The sequence below is a fragment of the Heteronotia binoei genome, chromosome 2, assembly GCF_032191835.1.
Source record: "Heteronotia binoei isolate CCM8104 ecotype False Entrance Well chromosome 2, APGP_CSIRO_Hbin_v1, whole genome shotgun sequence".
Classification (NCBI taxonomy): domain Eukaryota; kingdom Metazoa; phylum Chordata; class Lepidosauria; order Squamata; family Gekkonidae; genus Heteronotia; species Heteronotia binoei.
In genome coordinates, this window is record NC_083224.1 from 13,997,406 (window position 1) to 14,015,837 (window position 18,432).

The window sequence follows — 18,432 nt, forward strand, 5'->3', positions numbered from 1 at the left end:
TACAACTCCCATCAGCCCCAGCCATCGGCCATGTTGGCTGGGGCTGATGGGAGTTGTAGGCAAAAAACGTCTGGAGAGCTACCGTTGGCCACCCCTGAATCGGCTTCCCGATCCCCAGGTCCCAGCGGGGGATCCCCCAGTTTTACAGGCTTCCCCCCTCCCCCAGCCAGCTGGCCGGCGGGGGGAGCCCCACCCCCACAGCCATTATGCACCTCCATGAACAATTCCCATAAGGAAGGATGGGGAATTGATCCGCGGGTGTCGGGGGCTCTGGGGGGGGGCTGTTTTTTGAGGTAGAGGTGCCAAATCTTCAGTTTAGCATCTAGTGCCACTTCCCAAAATACCCCCCAAGTTTCAAAAGTATTGGACCAGGAGGTCCAATTCTACGAGCCCCAAAAGAAGGTGCCCCTATCCTTCATTATTTTCTATGGAAGGAAGGCATTCTAAAAGGTGCGCTGTCCCTTTAAATGTGATGGCCAGAACTCCCTTGGAGTTCAATTCTGCTTGTCACACCCGTGCTTCTGGCTCCGCCCCAATGTCTCCTGGCTCCACCCCCAAAGTCTCCTGGCCCTACCCCCAAAGTCCCCAGATATTTCTTGAACTGGACTTGGCAACCCTACCCCTGAACTAGGCGACAGCTCTGAAGGGTTGGAGGAGCTCCCTGATCCCTGAGCGAAGAAAGAACGCTGCGTCCCCTGCCCAGTGTGGTCCGAACTCGGAGCACACTGGGCAGAGGAAGGCGCCCAGTGTGATGATGTCATTTGTAAGTGACATCATCACGCTGCGCAGGTGCGTGAATAGTTTGCTCCCAAGGTTTTGGGGAGAGGGGAGTGCACGTTGGGGTTCTGCCTGAGGGGCCAGAACCCCACATGCCGGGCCTGCATATTAGGTCACACCTCCCTGATGTAGCCCATCCTCCTGGAGCTTTCAGCAGGCCCTGTACTAAGAGCCCTGCAAGCTCCAGGATTGGCTACATCAGAGAGGTGTGGCCCAGGGGTGGAATTCTAGCAGAAGCGCCTTTGCATATTAGGCCACACACCCCTGATGTAGCCAATCCTCCTGGAGCTTTCAGCAGGCCCTGTACTAAAAGCCCTGTAAGCTCCAGGATTGGCTACATCAAAGAGGCGTGGCCCAGGGGTGGAATTCTAGCAGAAGCGCCTTTGCATATTAGGCCACACCCCCCTGATGTAGCCAATCCTCCTGGAGCTTTCAGCAGGCCCTGTACTAAGAGCCCTGCAAGCTCCAGGATTGGCTACATCAGAGAGGTGTGGCCCAGGGGTGGAATTCTAGCAGAAGCGCCTTTGCATATTAGGCCACACACCCCTGATGTAGCCATCCTCCTGGAGCTTTCAGCAGGCCCTGTACTAAAAGCCCTGTAAGCTCCAGGATTGGCTACATCAAAGAGGCGTGGCCCAGGGGTGGAATTCTAGCAGAAGCGCCTTTGCATATTAGGCCACACACCCCTGATGTAGCCAATCCTCCTGGAGCTTTCAGCAGGCCCTGTACTAAAAGCCCTGCAAGCTCCAGGATTGGCTACATCAGAGAGGCGTGGCCCAGGGGTGGAATTCTAGCAGAAGCGCCTTTGCATATTAGGCCACACACCCCTGATGTAGCCAATCCTCCTGGAGCTTTCAGCAGGCCCTGTACTAAAAGCCCTGCAAGCTCCAGGATTGGCTACATCAGAGAGGCATGGCCCAGGGGTGGAATTCTAGCAGAAGCGCCTTTGCATATCAGGCCACACACCCCTGATGTAGCCAATCCTCCTGGAGCTTTCAGCAGGCCCTGTACTAAAAGCCCTGTAAGCTCCAGGATTGGCTACATCAAAGAGGCGTGGCCCAGGGGTGGAATTCTAGCAGAAGCGCCTTTGCATATTAGGCCACACCCCCCTGATGTAGCCCATCCTCCTGGAGCTTTCAGCAGGCCCTGTACTAAGAGCCCTGCAAGCTCCAGGATTGGCTACATCAGAGAGGTGTGGCCCAGGGCTGGAATTCTAGCAGAAGCGCCTTTGCATATTAGGCCACACACCCCTGATGTAGCCAATCCTCCTGGAGCTTTCAGCAGGCCCTGTACTAAAAGCCCTGTAAGCTCCAGGATTGGCTACATCAAAGAGGCGTGGCCCAGGGGTGGAATTCTAGCAGAAGCGCCTTTGCATATTAGGCCACACCCCCCTGATGTAGCCCATCCTCCTGGAGCTTTCAGCAGGCCCTGTACTAAGAGCCCTGCAAGCTCCAGGATTGGCTACATCAGAGAGGTGTGGCCCAGGGCTGGAATTCTAGCAGAAGCGCCTTTGCATATTAGGCCACACACCCCTGATGTAGCCAATCCTCCTGGAGCTTTCAGCAGGCCCTGTACTAAAAGCCCTGTAAGCTCCAGGATTGGCTACATCAAAGAGGCGTGGCCCAGGGGTGGAATTCTAGCAGAAGCACCTTTGCATATTAGGCCACACCCCCCTGATGTAGCCAATCCTCCTGGAGCTTTCAGCAGGCCCTGTACTAAAAGCCCTGCAAGCTCCAGGATTGGCTACATCAGAGAGGCGTGGCCCAGGGGTGGAATTCTAGCAGAAGCGCCTTTGCATATTAGGCCACACCCCCCTGATGTAGCCAATCCTCCTGGAGCTTTAGGCAGGCCCTGTACTAAAAGCCCTGCAAGCTCCAGGATTGGCTACATCAGAGAGGCATGGCCCAGGGGTGGAATTCTAGCAGAAGCGCCTTTGCATATCAGGCCACACACCCCTGATGTAGCCAATCCTCCTGGAGCTTTCAGCAGGCCCTGTACTAAAAGCCCTGTAAGCTCCAGGATTGGCTACATCAAAGAGGCGTGGCCCAGGGGTGGAATTCTAGCAGAAGCGCCTTTGCATATTAGGCCACACCCCCTGATGTAGCCAATCCTCCTGGAGCTTTCAGCAGGCCCTGTACTAAAAGCCCTGCAAGCTCCAGGATTGGCTACATCAGAGAGGCGTGGACCAGGGGTGGAATTCTAGCAGAAGCGCCTTTGCATATTAGGCCACACCCCCCTGATGTAGCCAATCCTCCTGGAGCTTTCAGCAGGCCCTGTACTAAAAGCCCTGCAAGCTCCAGGATTGGCTACATCAGAGAGGTGTGGCCCAGGGGTGGAATTCTAGCAGAAGCGCCTTTGCATATTAGGCCACGCCCCCCTGATGTAGCCAATCCTCCTGGAGCTTTCAGCAGGCCCTGTACTAAAAGCCCTGCAAGCTCCAGGATTGGCTACATCAGAGAGGTGTGGCCCAGGGGTGGAATTCTAGCAGAAGCGCCTTTGCATATCAGGCCACACCCCCCTGATGTAGCCAATCCTCCTGGAGCTTTCAGCAGGCCCTGTACTAAAAGCCCTGTAAGCTCCAGGATTGGCTACATCAAAGAGGCGTGGCCCAGGGGTGGAATTCTAGCAGAAGCGCCTTTGCATATTAGGCCACACCCCCCTGATGTAGCCAATCCTCCTGGAGCTTTCAGCAGGCCCTGTACTAAAAGCCCTGCAAGCTCCAGGATTGGCTACATCAGAGAGGCGTGGCCCAGGGGTGGAATTCTAGCAGAAGCGCCTTTGCATATTAGGCCACACCCCCCTGATGTAGCCAATCCTCCTGGAGCTTTCAGCAGGCCCTGTACTAAAAGCCCTGCAAGCTCCAGGATTGGCTACATCAGAGAGGTGTGGCCCAGGGGTGGAATTCTAGCAGAAGCGCCTTTGCATATTAGGCCACACCCCCCTGATGTAGCCAATCCTCCTGGAGCTTTCAGCAGGCCCTGTACTAAAAGCCCTGCAAGCTCCAGGATTGGCTACATCAGAGAGGTGTGGCCCAGGGGTGGAATTCTAGCAGAAGCGCCTTTGCATATTAGGCCACGCCCCCCTGATGTAGCCAATCCTCCTGGAGCTTTCAGCAGGCCCTGTACTAAAAACCCTGCAAGCTCCAGGATTGGCTACATCAGAGAGGCGTGGCCCAGGGGTGGAATTCTAGCAGAAGCGCCTTTGCATATTAGGCCACACCCCCCTGATGTAGCCAATCCTCCTGGAGCTTTCAGCAGGCCCTGTACTAAGAGCCCTGCAAGCTCCAGGATTGGCTACATCAGAGAGGTGTGGCCCAGGGGTGGAATTCTAGCAGAAGCGCCTTTGCATATTAGGCCACGCCCCCCTGATGTAGCCAATCCTCCTGGAGCTTTCAGCAGGCCCTGTACTAAAAGCCCTGCAAGCTCCAGTATTGGCTACATCAGAGAGGTGTGGCCCAGGGGTGGAATTCTAGCAGAAGCGCCTTTGCATATTAGGCCACACCCCCCTGATGTAGCCAATCCTCCTGGAGCTTTCAGCAGGCCCTGTACTAAAAGCCCTGCAAGCTCCAGGATTGGCTACATCAGAGAGGCGTGGCCCAGGGGTGGAATTCTAGCAGAAGCGCCTTTGCATATTAGGCCACACCCCCCTGATGTAGCCAATCCTCCTGGAGCTTTCAGCAGGCCCTGTACTAAAAGCCCTGCAAGCTCCAGGATTGGCTACATCAGAGAGGCGTGGCCCAGGGGTGGAATTCTAGCAGAAGCGCCTTTGCATATTAGGCCACACCCCCCTGATGTAGCCAATCCTCCTGGAGCTTTCAGCAGGCCCTGTACTAAAAGCCCTGTAAGCTCCAGGATTGGCTACATCAGAGAGGCGTGGCCCAGGGGTGGAATTCTAGCAGAAGCGCCTTTGCATATTAGGCCACACACCCCTGATGTAGCCAATCCTCCTGGAGCTTTCAGCAGGCCCTGTACTGAGAGCCCTGTAAGCTCCTGGAGGACTGGCTGCATCTGAGGGGTGTGGCCTAATATGCAAATGAGCTCCTGCTGCAACAAAAGGCCCTGGGCTGTTTGAGGTAAGCTCTTTTGTGCTGGTGGGGAGAGAAAGAAAAAGCCATGCGTTTCACCTTGCATGTGAACAAGGAGGCGGAGCAATGCCCTCGCTTTCAGCACACGGGAACTTGGGGATCAGCCGGGCGTGGCTGGCGTCCCAATCAGCCCCCATTTCGGCTCCTCTCTCCCATAAAGCCACAAAGTGAAGTCTATGCCCTTTGAGGGGATGGGAAAACTCACCACATGCTCACGAGCATCGTTCAGACATAAATCTCCCATGTCTTCTCCCCCCACAACCTTTAGAAGAAGAAGATGATATTGGATTTATATCCCGCCCTATACTCTGAAGCTCAGAGAGGTCACAATCTCCTCTACCTCCCCCCCCCCACAGACACCCTGTGAGGTGGGTGGGGCTGAGAGAGCTCTGACAGAAGCTGCCCTTTCAAGGACAACTCCTGTGAAAGCTCTGGCTGATCCAAGGCCATTCTCGCAGCTGCAAGTAGAGGAGTGGGGAATCAAACCTGGTTCTCCCAGATAGGAGTCCGCACACTTAACCACTACACCAAACTGGCTCTCTTTGGTTTTAACTGCCTATAAACAGCTGAGATAGGATGGGCTGGGAATTTGAATAGGCAAACTGAAATTCTCTGCAGAGATTCTGCTGGTGCGCATGTGAAAAGGTAGACAGGTCAGGCAGGAATTGGCAGGTTTCCATGCCTCCTCTAAGGCTAACCTCCTGCTGTGCATTAAATTCCCAGCCTGTGAGAAGGGACGGCTGTTTTACTTTGCGCTGCCTCAGAAGACACAGGGAAGTTTTTGCTAACTGCCAGAGCAGGGTAGGCCCTAGACCAGGGGCATCAAACATGTGGGCCAGGGGCCAAATCAGGCCCCCGGAGGGATACTATCAGGCTCCCGAGCAACTGGCTCTCATCTGCTTCCTTCTCCTTCTCTCTTGCTTCCTTCTGCATCACAGTTGCTTTGCAAGGCTTGCTCAATCGCCCAGGAGCGACAGAGCAAAGCCTCTATTTTTTTCCATTGGCTGAGGCTCGTCCCTTGGGGAGGAAGGTGGGGGGGAGGCACAGCTTGTTTCTCCAGGCTCTCTCAATGGCACAGCAGAGCTACTGAGCCAAGCCTCTCTTCCGTCTATTGGCTGAGGCTCCTCCCCCTCCCGGTCTCCTGGAGGAGGAAGGAAAGAGCCAGAGCTTCCTTTGCCCAGTTCCCTGGATCCCACGGGAGAGATACAAAGAAAGCACTTTTAAGACCAATGAGTGCTAATGTTTTAAACATGTTTTAAGTTTATATGTGTCTGTGTGTCTGTCTGTCTTTCTGTGTGCTTTATAAAGTTTATATCACTTATACCTAATCTTAAATAGGTACATACATGGCTCGGCCTGACCCAACAAGGTCTCATTTATATCAGATCCAGCCCTCACAACAAATGAGTTTGACACCCTGCAAGCAAGCAGCGATTTTAGCCCACAAAGGTTTGAATGGAACTTTGTTTTTAGCAAGGCTTTTTTTTGTAGCAGGAACTCTTTTGCACATTAGGCCATGTCCCCCCGATGTAGCCAATCCTCCTGGAGTTTACAGTAGGTCCTATACGAAGAGCCCTGTAAGCTCTTGGAGGGTTGGCTACATCAAGGGGGTGTGGCCTAATATGCAAAAGAGTTCCTGCTACAAAAAGGGCCCTGGTTTTTAGCATGAAAAGCATGGATACAGAAGGAACTCACGGCCCAAGAAAGAGGAACATTGGATAGCTGCCGGGGGGGGGGGGGGGGAACCCCGCTGAGAATTCCAATTCGCTTATTCAGATTCCCAGCCCATCCTATCTCAGCTGTTTATAGATAGTTAAAACAAAATGACAACCGGCCAAGAGAAGCTCACAGCCAAAGACTGCCCCGTTCTTTTGAAGCCATCTGTGCAATTCTGGCTTCTCAGCTGTTCTGTTCTGCATTCCTTCATGTCAGTAGCAGAGATTCCCCTCGTCTCCCTGGTCTACGTGAGAGAGGGTGCCCCTGAACTAAATCTCTCTTCCTCTCTACCACAGCAGCTGCACGGATTTCAGCAGTTCCTTTGAGGAAGTTGGAATGTTTGTGACCATTCCGTGACGCCTCAGCACCTCAGTCAACAGATGAGGAGCTTCATAGGTAGACAAGGGCCGAAGGTCAGACATAAAAGGTTATAACAAATCACTCACACGCACACAATCTTCTGCGTGTTGTTAGGATGATGTCACCTCCCTACAAAGCGCCCAAACTTCAGCCAGTCAAAAGCAACGGAACCCAGACAGACCCCTGTAAAACTACAAGCACATAGAACTCACCCCAGATGCATTAGGAACCGGGGTGCGGAGCTTTGGAAATCTCTGTACCAGCTGCAGAATAAAATGGCCTTAAGTGGACTATAGGCAGAGTGGAAAGAGCATAAGAAAGTAAAAAGACAGAAACAGAGAGTTAAGAACCTCAGAAGAGCCCTGCTGGATCAGACCAGTGAGGTCCATCTAGTCCAGCATCCTGCCTCACACAGTGGCCAACCAGTTCCTCTGGAGGGCCAACAACAGGGCACAGAGCCCAAGGCCTTCATAAGAAGAGACCTGCTGGATTAGACCAGTGGTCCATCTAGTCTAGTATCTTGTCTCACATAAGAACATAAGAGAAGCCATGTTGGATCAGGCCAATGGCCCATCCAGTCCAACACTCTGAGTCACATAAGAACATAAGAGAAGCCATGTTGGATCAGGCCAATGGCCCATCCAGTCCAACACTCTGTGTCACACAGTGGCCAAAAACCCAGGTGCCATCAGGAGGTCCATCAGTGGGGCCAGGACACTATAAGCCCTCCCACTGTGCCCCCCCAAGGACCAAGAATACAGAGCATCCCTGCCCCAGACAGAGAGTTCCATCAATACCCTGTGGCTAACAGCCATTGATGGACCTCTGCTCCAGATGTTGATCCAATCCCCTCTTGAAGCTGTCTATGCTGGCAGCCGCCACTACCTCCCGTGGCAGTGAATTCCACGTATTAATCACCCTTTGGGTGAAGAAGGACTTCCTTTTATCCATTCTAATTCGACTGCTCAGCAATTTCATTGAATGCCCACGAGTTCTCATATTGTGAGAAAGGGAGAAAAGTCCTTCTTTCTGTACCTTCTCTGTCCCATGCATAATCTTGTAAACCTCTATCATGTCAACACGCAGTCCACGCTTCTCCAAGCTAAAGAGCCCCAAGCATTTTAACCTTTCTCCATAGGGAAAGTGTTCCAACCCTTGAATCGATCTAATTTCCTTCACCCAAACAGACTGGGGGGGGGGGGGGGGCTCTCCTATCCAGAAGATGCCTTGCCAAGACATGACGGCCATCTCTGATTTCTCTCCTGTTTCTCAATCTCAGATTTTGGGGTCACTGAATTAAACCGATCAGAAGCAGGGAAGAGAAAAAACGACCCCCTCCTTCATACAACGTATTGTTCATGGATAGGAGACATTTGGGGATTCACAACTTTTAAATGGTTAAGCGGTTAAGTAGGCGGACTCTTATCGGGTTTGATTCCCCACTCCTCCACTTGCAGCTGCTGGAATAGCCTTGGGTTAGCCATAGCTCTGGCAGAGGTTGTCCTTGAAAGGGCAGCTTCTGTCAGAGCTCTCTCAGCCCCAATGGCCTTGGGTCAGCCATAGCTCTTGCAGAGTGGTCCTTGAAAAGGCAGCTTCTGTCAGAGCTCTCTCAGCCCCACCCACCTCACAGGATGTCTGTTGTGGGGGAGGGGGAGGGAGATAAAGGAGATTGTGACCGCTCTGAGATTCAGAGTGTAGAGCAGGATATAAATCCAATATCATCATCATCATCTTCTAAATTGGTCTCTGTTTCTATGCTCTAGACCAGGGGTGGCCAATGGTAGCTCTCCAGATGTTTTTTGCCTACAATGGCTGGGGCTGATGGGAGTTGTAGGCAAAAAAACATCTGGAGAGCTATCGTTGGCCACCCCTGCTCCAGAGAACAGCTGTTAGCTCAGGGAAATACAGCATCCACCCGAGAGTCTTGTTTGCATATTTCTACAGATTAACCAGCTTTGAGCTTATTTTAGGAAACCAGAATACAAATAATAATAACTGCCATTGAGTCATGCTGACCTCATCAGCAAAGCATTCGAGGCGAGAGGAAACAGAGGTGGCTTTGCCCTTGCCTGCCTCTGCGTAGCAACCCTGGACTTCCTTGGTGATCCCCCATCCAATGACCAGGGCTTTTTTTGAGGCAAGAACTCCTTTGCATATTAGGCCACACCCCCCCGATGTAGCCAATCCTCCTGGAGCTTACAGGAGGCCCTGGACGAAGAGCCCTGTAAGCTCTTGGAGGATTGGCTACATCAGGGGGTGTGTGGCCTAATATGCAAAGGAGTTCCTGCTACATAAAAAGCTCAGCCGTGGACTAACCCGCGCCAACCCCGCTTCTCTCCTGAGAACCGACAAAACCGGGCTAGCCTGGGTTGCCATGCTACTAGAACAGAAATAAACAAGCGCACATTTCATATATTCATTTTAAACAGTGCATGAAATAAGCCAACAAAACTATTGTCGAAGGGACAGATGTCACCGAGGCCGCTTCTTTCCAGATCAGATGGCAACCCAAAGTTCACCGCCACCGACGTGGGGGGACAGCCGCCATCTTAAAGTCACCGCGCTTCTTTTTAAAAGGACAACTTGGGTGTGCAGCATCAACCGCTCAATGGAACCTCCACGCTCAGGAGCGATCTACCCCCAAACTGAGCCTGTTCGCAGGCTAGAAGTGGAATACATCAAAATCAAACGCTAAATGCCAAAGAACAACAAGCAACGATAGCGCAGCGGAACCTCCAGGCTCAGGAGCAATCTACCCCCAAATGCTGAATTACAGTTACCAACCTCCAGGTGGAGCCTGGAGACCTGCTTTTACAACTGATCTCCAGCTGGCAGAGATCAGCTTCCCCGGAGAAACTGGCTGCTTGGAAGGGTGGGCTCCAGGGCATTGGGTCATGCTGAGACCCCTCCCCTCCCGGCTCCACCCCCCCAAATCTCCAGGTATTTTCCGACACAGACCCGGCAACCCCTATGCTAAATGCCGAGGGACAGCAAGCCATGATAGCTCCACGGAACCTCCACTCTCAGGAGCAGTCTACCCCCAAATGCTAAATACCAAGGAACAACAAGCCACCATGATAGTCATGGAGCAAATTTACCCCCAAATGCTAAATGCTGAGGAACATCAAGTAGCTCAATGGGAACCTCTATGCTCAGGTGCAGCCTACCCCCGAATGCGAAACGCCGAAGAACAACAAGCCACGTTAGCTCAGTGGCTAGGGTTGCCAAGTCCAATTCAAGAAATATCTGGGGACTTTGGGGGTGGAGCCAGGAGCAAGGGTGTGATAAGCAGGATTGAACTCGGAAGAGAGTTCTGGTCCTCACATTGCAAGGGACCGCACCCCTTTCAAATGCCTTCCCTCCTTTGGAAATAATGAGGGCTAGGGGCATCTTCTTGGAGGGCTCACAGAATTGGACCCCCTGGTCCGATCCTTTTGAAACTTGGAAGGTATTTTGGAGAGAGGCACGGGATGCCATGCTGCAAATCCGGTGCCCCTATCTCAAAAAACAGCTCTCCTAGAGCCCCAGATACCCGCAGATCAATTCTCCATTATACCTAATCGATCTCCATAGGGAATCATGGAGTGCACAACAGACGTTTCCCTCCCTCCACCCCGCTTTCTGACGACCCTGGAGCGGGCGGAGGGCCTCCAAACCGGGGGATCCGCTGCCCCCCCACCTGGGGATTGGCAACCCAATCAGCGGTAGTACCTCCACGCTCAGGAGCAGTCTACCCGCGAAACGCTTGACGGGCCAGCTTTGGGCGGCCCATTCGAGACCCTGAACTCTTCCGAAGTGCTTTTTTGCACGCGTCGCCCTCCGGTGCACGGGAGAAGCGCCGCAACATGCGCGATCCCCGTTCGCCCTCTCAGGCGTTGCTAGCCAAGTGCATTCCCACGCCTCCCTCTCTCTCTCCCTCTTTGCAACCGGTGAGGGGCGAGATCCAGCCCCACTGCCCCTCCCCTACTGGACGGGGTGGGTCTCTCTTACCTGTCGTCTCCTCCCAGCTCGCCCGCCTTCGCCCCCCGCCCCGCATCAGCCGCCCCGCCGCCTGCAGCCATTGTCCGCTTCTCCATCAGCTGTTCCCCGTGCGGGAACGAAGACGACTCGCAGAAGCCCGGGCCCCGCCGCGGGGCATGGCGGGAAGCGTAGTTCCCCGCCCGGAGCTCGGCCCCGCAAGCCAATGGGAGGCGAGCGGCCCAGAGAACTACAAGGCCGGGAAGTTCTGCCGCGCTAGGCACGCCGGGAGTTGTAGTTCTTTCTAAAGGCTGGTGGGGGAAGAGGTATCGCAGAGCGGGGAAGGGAAGGAAAGGAAACTGAAAGGCTCGAGGCTGTTGCAAAAGGGGCGCCAGGCGGGGGCGGGTTGTTCTTTGCAAGGCCTCCCCGGCGCTGGACCTAATGGAGGGACCCGGGAAAGGCGGGGGAGGAGAGAGAGAGCTGGGCTGGTGGCCAACACCAGCAAAGCTGCTACAATCCGGAGCAAAGGGCCGCTTGGGACGTGCGCAGCGCCGGGCTGAGCACGTTTGCTTTGCACTTGGGTTGCCAAGTCCAATGCAAGAAATCTCTGGGGACCTGGGGGGGGTGGAGCCAGGAGACTTGGGGGGTGGAGCCAGGTCGTGACAAGCAGATTGAACTCCAAGGGGAGTTCTGGCTATCGCGTGGAAAGGGAACGCACAGCTTTTAAATGCCTTCCCTCCATTTCGAAATAATGGAGTCTAGGGTGCCTTCTTTGGGGGCTCATAGAATTGGACCCCCTGGCCCAATCTTTTGGAAACATGGAGGGTGTTTTGAAGAGAGGCACCCGATGCTCTGCTGAAAATTTGGCGCCTCTACAAAGAAAAACAGCCCTCCCCCCCCCCCCCGAGCCTCAGATACTCACAGATCAATTCTGCATTGTACCCTATGTGGGAATTGGTCTCCATAGGGAATAATGGAGTGGCCTCCCCCCACCCCGCTTTCTGACGGGTGGAGGGTCTCCAAACCGGGGATTCCCTGCCCCCACTTGGGGATTGTGCAACCAACAAAGAGCAACACGAATAACGGAGCAGGGGAAAAGGTTACAAGAACCTCCGCGAAAACCACCCTCCAATAATATGCAAAATCATTCACCACAAATGCTATTTACAAAAAACACTTCTGATATCAAACACTGAATTTTACAGAAATAAATACAAAAGGAACATTCAAAACCTTCACCCAAAGTCATTCCAAAAACCAGTCAGTGTCCAAATCTTATATCAGATGGGTGCAGGTAGAAACTCCAATGGTGAAGTTCTCCACAGAGACCAGTGCCCCGGACGATTTCCTCTATACAGCAAGGCACAAGAGATGATACGCTATGCGGTTGTACTTGATCCCACGTTTCGCATTTGCTTCGCGCTTCCAAAAAAGTATTTTGCAATTCGAATGCTGACGCTTGTAACTGCTTTCAAACAGTATGGTCAGCCGCATAGTGTGCCTTGCTGTACAGACGAAATCGTCTGGCGCGCTGGTCTCTGTGGAAAACTTCACCACTGGAATTTCTACCTGCACCCACCTGGTATAAAATTTGGACATTGACTTGTTTTTTTGAATGACTTTGGGTGAAGATTTGAACGTTTCTTTTGCATTTATCTCTGCATAATTCAATGTTTAATATTAGAAGTGTTTCTGAAAATAACATTTGGAGTAAATAAATGCTTGGGGCTCTTTAGCTTGGAGAAACGTAATGTAAAAAACATGAAGGTTCTTTCTACCATATGTGGTGGACTTGTGAAAGAGCAAAAAAGTATTGGCAGATGATTCAGCAAGAAATTTCTAAGATCTTGGGATATGAATGTAAGAAAGTTGCAGAGACTTTTCTGTTGGGATTACAAATGGAAAATTTCCAAAAGATAGAACTGTAATTTGGTACTTGCTTTCAGCTGCTAGGACATTATATGCGCAGTTGTGGAAGCAAGAAAAAATACCACAGAAATAGGATTGGATTATAAAAGTTATGACACGGAGTGAAATGGACAAATTAACAAAAATAGTAAGAGACTATGATTTAGAAATTTTTAAGATGGAGTGGAAGAAGTTTAGAAGATATGTAGAAAAAGAGTGGAAAATAAAAGGACATTGGACAATTTTTGATAATGATTAAGTTTTAGAAAGAAGAAGAATATAAATTTTTGTTTTAATAGTTAACGGTACCTTTAAATATTAGCATTTTAAGTAAATAACACCGGCGGGGGGGGGGGTCAAGTAATGGGGGGAGGGGGGAGTAGAAAGTGATATATGGGATAGATAAAAGAAGTTATTAAAGATGTAAGAAATAGATTTATTACCATATGTTACCAATAAAATTGTTTTAAACGGAGAAACGTCGACTGCGGGGTGACATGATAGAGGTTTACAAGATTATGCATGGGATGGAGAAAGCAAAGAAAGAAGTCCTTTTCTCCCTTTCTCACAATTCAAGAACTCGTGGGCATTCGATGAAATTGCTGAGCAGTCGGGTTAAAACGGATAAAAGGAGGTACTTCTTCACCCAAAGGGTGATTAACATGTGGAATTCACTGCCACAGGATGTGGTGGCGGCGGCTACAGGCATAGCCAGCTTCAAGAGGGGGTTAGATAAAAATATGGAGCACAGGTCCATCAGTGGCTATTAGCCACAGTGTGTGTGTATATATATACAAATATATATGTGTATATACACACACACATATATATACATATATAATTTTTTTGGCCACTGTGTGACACAGAGTGTTGGACTGGATGGGCCGTTGGCCTGATCCAACATGGCTTCCCTTATGTGCTTATGTTTAATTAGGTATATTATTGGAGGCTGGGTTTTGCCAAGGTTCTTGTAACCTTTTTCCCTGCCTCACCTGGGGATCGGCAACCCTATTTTGCTCCCGAGTAATCTCGAGAGAGTTCAGGGGGGGGGACTGCCTGAGAAGGGCCCGTGCAGAAGACTGCAGGCTGCTTTGCAGGCCCTTCGCAGCGGGGATTCCAGCATCCAGCCACACCATTGCTAAAAGGCAAAGTCCGCGGCCACGCGATGTGGGGAGGTTGCCTTTGCGAAGACCTGGAGATTTGGGGACGGACCTCGGGAAGCTGGGGTTGAAGGAAGGGAGAGGCCTCGGCTCGGTTCATTTGTAGAAAAAGCCCGGCAGGATCTCATTTGCATATTAGGCCACACCCCTGGCTCTAAGCCAGCCGGAACAGCGTTCCTGCTTAAAAAAAAAAGCTCTGGACCTCCATAGTATGAACATATGAAGCTGCCTTATACTGAATCAGAGTCCATCGAAGTCAGTATTGTCTACTCTGACTGGCAGCGGCTCTCCAGGGTCTCAAGCTGAGGTTTTTCACGCCTACTTGCCTGGACCCTTTTTAGTTGGAGATGCCGGGGATTGAACCTGGGACCTCCTGCTTCCCAAGCAGATGCTCTACCACTGAGCCACCGTCCCTCCCCTGCTCTCCAGGGTCTCAAGCTGAGGTTTTTCAGCCCTACTTGCCTGGACCCTTTTTAGTTGGAGATGCCGGGTATTGAACCTGGGACCTTCTGCTTCCCAAGCAGATGTTCTACCACAGTATATAATGCCCTGCCGGCCACTTTCCAAACCAGCTATTTCCTCTGGTTGGAAATATGACTTTCAAATAAATTATGATTTATGTAGTCTGGAGATCGGGTGTAATTCCGGGAGATCTCCAGCCCTCACCTGGAGGTTGGCAAGCTGAGGTAGAACGGGATGTACCATTTGAGCTTGCAAGAGGGGCGTCTCACCGGTCAGGGCTATTCCATAGGGCAGGGGTGTCAAACTCATTTGTTATGAGGGCTGGATTCGACAAATGAGACCTTGTTGGGCCGGGCTGGGCCATGTTGGGTTGGGCCAAGCCATGTCGGGCTGAGCCATGAGTGTACCTATTTAGGATTAGCACTTATTGGTCTTAAAGGTGCTCTTTTTTTTTGTATTTCTCTCATGGGATCCAGGGAACTGGGCAAAGGAAGCTCTGGCTCTTTCCTTCCTTCCCCAGGGGACCAGGAGGGGGAGGAGCCTCAGCCAATAGAAGGAAGAGAGGCTTGGCTCAGTAGCTCTGCTGTGCCATTGAGAGAGCCTGGAGAAACAAGCTGTGCCTCCCCCCTCCCGCTTCCTCCCCAAGGAACGAGCCTCAGCCGATGGAAAAAACAGAGGTTTCGCTCTATAGCTCCTGTGCGATTGAGCAAGCCTTGCAAAGCAAAGTGTGATGCAGAAGGAAGCAAGAGAGAGGGAGAAAGAAGCAGATGACAGCCAATTGCTCAGGGGCCTGATAGGTGCCCTCTGGGGGCCTGATTCGGCCCCTGGACCGCATGTTTGACACCCCTGCCATAGAGACTCCCTGCAGATAATAAAAACTGTAGGCATTGGGGCGATGGGGGTGGGGGTGTGCAGTTATAGCAGTTGCTAGTTTCTGGCTGGGAAATTCCGGGAGCTTTTGCGGTGGTGCCTTGGGAGAATGGGGTTTGAGCAGGGGTGGGATTTCAGTAGAGTACAATGCCATAAAGGCCACTTCGCCTAGCAGTCATTTCCTCCAGGGGATCTGATTTCAGTGGTCTGGAGATGAGCTGCAATTCCAGATCTTCTGGCGCCACCTGGTGGTAAAGGCAAACAAACGCCAACAAAGCAGGAGTCAAGTGGCACCTTTAAGACGAACAAAAAGTTTCATTCAGAATGGATGGACTAATTAGCAAGACCTTTAAGAGACTATGATTTAGAAGATTTTAAAAGGGAGTGGAAAAAAATTTAGAAGTTATGTAGAGCGGAAAGTCAAAGGATATTGGACAATTTTTTGATAATGATTAAACTTTAGAAGAAAGAAGAATCTTAATTTTAGTTCTTAGGAATTAAGGGTACCTTTTAATGTTAGTATTTTGAGTAAATAACACTGGCGGGGGGGTCAAGTAACGGGGGGGGGTGATTAGAAAGAAGCATATGGGATAGATGAAAAGAAGTTATTAATGGAAACTATTACCATATGTTATCAATAAAATTGTTTAAAAAGAAAAAACAACAAGTTTTATTCAGAATGTAAGCCTTCGTGTGCTAGAAGCACACTTCATCAGTATGGAATGGCAAGCAGTCCTAAATATAGAGAAAGTGGGCGGTGAGTTAATATGCAGAGTCATGGAAATGGGTTTTTTTTTAGCAAATTAAAAGAGTCACAGATTGGGGTCTGGTGTTTGCTAGTTTATGCGAACTGGGCTGAAAAAACAACGAAGGGTAATGAAGTTGGAATAGCAGCTCGATGTCCATGTGCTAAACCCATTAAGTATCCTGGGTGTGAAGTGCAACAAATGACAGTCTGTTGTAACGTTAGCTTACATTCTGAATAAAACTTGGTTGGCCTTAAAAAGGTCCTACTGGGCTCTTGCTTTGTTCTACTGCTTCAGACCAACACAGCTGCCCACCTGGATCTAAAAGCCATAACAAAGTAACTAGGAAACGACAATGCAACAAACGCTGCGTTGATTCGTCGAGGAAACCAGCCCCCGTGGCGCAGAGTGGTAAAGCTGCAGTACTGCAGTCCTAACCTCCGCTCACGACCTAAGTTCGATCCCGGCAGAAGCCGGGTTCAGGTAGCCGGCTCGAGGTTGACTCAGCCTTCCGTCCTTCCGAGGTTGGTCAAATGAGGACCCAGCTTGCTGGGGGGCGGGGAGTGTAGAGGACTGGAGAAGGCAATGGCAAACCACCCCATAAGAAGTCGGAAACGACTGGTGCTTGCACAGGGGACTACCTTTTTTAATTCATTGAGCTCTGGAAAGCAGCTTTCCGAGCGATTCTTGCAAAGCCATACAGACATTCCTCTCTTTACCATAACGTTGAAATCAGTCCCAATCTTTAGAAGAAGTCTCTGTTCCGCGCTCTCAAATCTTGCAGCGCTTTTCCTTGTGCAGTCCCAGCAACCTTACTCAAATCACCTGGAGAGAATGGAAGGGCGGACTCTCTGGCATTGCACCGCCCTCTCCCGGATCCACCCCCAAAGTCTCCCGGTATTTTCCAACACCCCTCCGGCAACCCTTACAAGTTATACAGTACTTCTCTGGGCAGAAGAAAGCCTGACCCTTTGGGTGCACCGGACTGCAGAGAACCTTTCCTCTTTGCACGCTGCGCCCCGCCCCCTCTGCGGCATCGGCATTCCAAGGGGCGGGGCTGAGAAGTGGGCCGAGCCCGGGCAGGCTCATTTGCATTTCGCGGCGACCATGATGCACCGCGGCGACCGAAAGGCAGCATTCTGCCCCAAAATTGCCGCCGCTTTTGTCTCAGAAGTTTTACCTTTGAGGCAGGAAGGAACCGAATGCGTCGTCTGCTCCAAAAGATGTAAAAGGATCCGGAGCGACAGGGTCACCCTAACCTCAGAGGCAGCCGGGGCCATTGTGGTGTTGCATGGTGGCAACGCTAAAGCATACTCTGGTTTCTCTTCAGATCGCATAAATCTTTCGCCTTTTACTAAAGATTTCCGTGGAGAGGAACATTTATGAGTGTTTCGTGAATTTTTTGAGGCTCTGCTTCGGCGGAGCTACCTTAACTTGGTTTAAAATTAGAATTGGTCTGGCTTGATCTACTTCCTACTTCTGGTTTGCTTTTTTCCCCCTGTATTGCATGCTGCGGTTATAATACAAAATAAGGGGGAGTTTAGGCCCACGTTTCCATCCTTTAAGTGCCTCGACCCTGCTTCGCTGCCAAGAAAAAGCCCTGATATAAATCAGTAAGTAACAGACCCTGTGGCACAGAGTGGTATAGCTGCAATACTGCTGTCCAAGCTCTCTGCTTATGACCTGAGTTTGATCCTGGCAGAAGCTGGGTTCAGGTAGGTGGCTCGAGGTTGACTTAGCCTTCCATCCTTCCAAGGTTGGTCAAATGAGTCCCCAGCTTGCGGAGTGGGGAAGGCAATGGCAAACCACCCCGTAAAAGGTCTGGGGTGAAAATATTGTGAAGCAACGTCACCCCAGAGTCAGAAATTACCTTCTCCCATAGTTATTATAGGCCTGTTTAAAAAGTTTGGTTTTACAAGCCCTGCGGAATTGGGAGAGATCCCGCAGGGCTCTTATGGCCTAAGGGAGCACATTCCACAGTATTGGTGCTGTCACTGAGAAGGCCCTGCCCTGTGTAGAGCCCAGTCTGGCCTCCCTTGGTCCGGGGATGGACAATATAGATTGTGACACCAGTTTCCAGGGAAAATGCTTTCTAAACCCTGAGATTTAGAGTAAGGGGGCTGCCTGCATGAGAGACAGGGGGCCGCTATGGTGGTCAAGCCATGAAATTAACAAGCCTTGTTAATTTCAAGGCACGAATCTAACATCTCCTGTTTGATGCCTCAAACACAGAATATAGCTCTAATATAAAATGAGAATGCTTTAGAAGTTAATGTTTTAGCAGGTATAAAATTAAGCGAGCTTAATTGCAAGAACTGGGTAAAAGTTCATCTGAATTCAAAATGCATAACCTTCTAACTGTATTCAGAAACTACTAATGTTATCTGTTGTT

General features: G+C 51.0%; 1 non-coding gene across 1 annotated transcript; it reads left to right on the forward strand.

Moving 5' to 3' along the window:
• Window positions 1-17,350: 17,350 nt before the first annotated feature.
• LOC132567853 (U5 spliceosomal RNA) lies at window positions 17,351-17,466 on the forward strand. Its single transcript, XR_009555126.1, has one exon. It is a non-coding gene; the product is annotated as a U5 spliceosomal RNA (small nuclear RNA).
• The last annotated feature ends 966 nt before the right edge of the window (window positions 17,467-18,432 follow it).